The sequence below is a fragment of the Lolium perenne genome, chromosome 6 (genome assembly GCF_019359855.2).
Source record: "Lolium perenne isolate Kyuss_39 chromosome 6, Kyuss_2.0, whole genome shotgun sequence".
Lineage (NCBI taxonomy): Eukaryota > Viridiplantae > Streptophyta > Magnoliopsida > Poales > Poaceae > Lolium > Lolium perenne.
This window is the reverse complement of record NC_067249.2, coordinates 257,368,163-257,370,192: the sequence shown is the minus strand read 5'-3', so window position 1 is coordinate 257,370,192 and position 2,030 is coordinate 257,368,163. Positions and strand designations below refer to the sequence as shown.

General features: G+C 42.3%; 1 long non-coding RNA gene across 1 annotated transcript; it reads right to left on the bottom strand.

The window, feature by feature from the left end:
• Nucleotides 1-320: 320 nt before the first annotated feature.
• On the bottom strand, nucleotides 321-1,636 carry LOC127309161 (uncharacterized). Its single transcript, XR_011746908.1, has 3 exons — nucleotides 1,518-1,636; nucleotides 1,313-1,411; nucleotides 321-506 (listed from the first exon to the last, which is right to left on the bottom strand). It is a non-coding gene; the product is annotated as an uncharacterized lncRNA (long non-coding RNA).
• Between the last annotated feature and the right edge of the window lie 394 nt (nucleotides 1,637-2,030).

The window sequence follows — 2,030 nt, the reverse complement described above, 5'->3', positions numbered from 1 at the left end:
ACAAAGAGCAGAGCTCCACAATTATCAAAACGGAGCAAAATGACTCACAGCCATCCACGAGTTCCACCCCAGTAGTTCCCAGATGCAAGAAAACATGGCCAAAAAAAGGATCTCACCCACTAGCACCCACCCCACTAGTTCCCAGGTGTAGTACCTCCTCCCATCATCATCGCCAAACGGGCGAACCTGAGCTCATACTCTCTGTCTCGCGCGGCCTGGGCAGCCTCAGCTTCTTCAGACTTTTTCTTGAGTGATGCCAACTCTTCACACATTGCTTGGCGTTGCTGTTCTGACATCTCCAGCTTCTCCTTCAGGTCGGTCACTTGTGCGGATACAATAGAGTCTGATCTGAACTTATTCCTAGCTGAGCTTGACTGCAGCCCAATATTCACGAGGAATGTGCTTGCAGGGCGTTGCTCTGTAAGTACCTCAGCAACAATTGCAGTAGCGGACTTTTGCTCCTGACCTTCTTGTAATGGTGCAACCATCCTCTTTTCCATTTCAGCCTAGCATAATAAACAACATAATAAATAGAAGCATGAATTATCACATAAAGTGAACTAAGAATTTGAGTAGTGCAACGACAACAATTAAGATTGTACAAAGTAAGTGAGCAACTGAAGTAGCATTTGACTAGTAGTACGTATTCAGATTTTAGGCTAACAATCAAGATCCTACAAGGGACCATTTGGTCATCCTAGCAATAACAACAGCAGCCAAACAAACATATAGCCATTATGAGCTAGTCAACTTATTTAGACCAGACTTCATGAGGAATCCAGATAATAAACACACACGCAAAAGGCCACACACACACAGCAGATGCTCAAGCCACATACACAAATGGTGGCTATAGCTACTACCCACATGCATTCTGCATACTTTGCAGCATGTAGCAGCTGAGAGCTCACCATATGCTCATGCCTGCCTTCATTATGCATGCAAACCATGTTTTCTTGGGGCTTTTCCTGGCCCGAAACCTGATCATGCCACATGCACCTCACAGATCACTGATGTGTATGCGTGGTCCATGCAAAGATGATGCAAAAATACAACTGGCATGATACAGGGAACATTACATTCAGATTGTTCATGTGTATTTGTAGTGAAAATTATTTCATGGCTATCTTTACTAGCTATATAGCACAACAGTCACACAGGAAAGTTCTAGCCTTCACTATATATGTATAGCATAACACACGACAATATTATCCTCATAATTAAGTGATTGGTATTCTCCCTTAATTAATGGGAGTGTTCTTGCCAGTGGTATATGGATACAACTACAGAATAGGCTATAAAGGTAACTTACTATGGCTTTTTGAACTGGCTCCGCATATCCAGTCTTGCCATTGTGAGTGGCCTTGAAGTAGTCAATTGCGGACAGTGGTTCACCCTTGCGTTCCTCATTCTGAAATGTTATTCAACGTGAATCAAAATGTTATCAACGAGAATCAAACCGTGAGCTTGGAATACAAAAGTTACTGCAACCTAAAGAAAAGCAAGATTGTTCTTACAAGAGCATAAATATGTGCAGTGTAGGACCTTGAACCAGTCTTCTGTTGAAACTGGACTTTTGCTCGATTAGCCTTGTTCGACTCGCAAGTTTTCTTGCAAATGGGCACATTTCAGTAGTTGTTAGTGTCATGCGCACAAAAAAAAAAGAGCAGCTACATGTAAACAAGATAGACTAAACTAAACATGAAGATTGCTTTTGACACACATATATAGGCATACCTTGTGTCTTGGAGTGGTCCACAAAGCGGTCAGCCTCTGCCATTCATCATCTGGCATGCCTGGCACGGGAGACTTGAGGCTGGCCTGATTTTCTGGTACCTTGTCAAAATATTCCTTCTTGATCAAATGACGTCTGTTCTTTGATCTTTTCTGCAACATATCAGTGCAAGAGGCCTTCACAATCTCTGAATCAGTGTCCATCTCAAAGTTAGCCTACCAAGACAGCAAACAAGAAGGATGGGATTAGTATCACATGGCAGGTTTAACAGAAATAAAAATACACATACAACTAG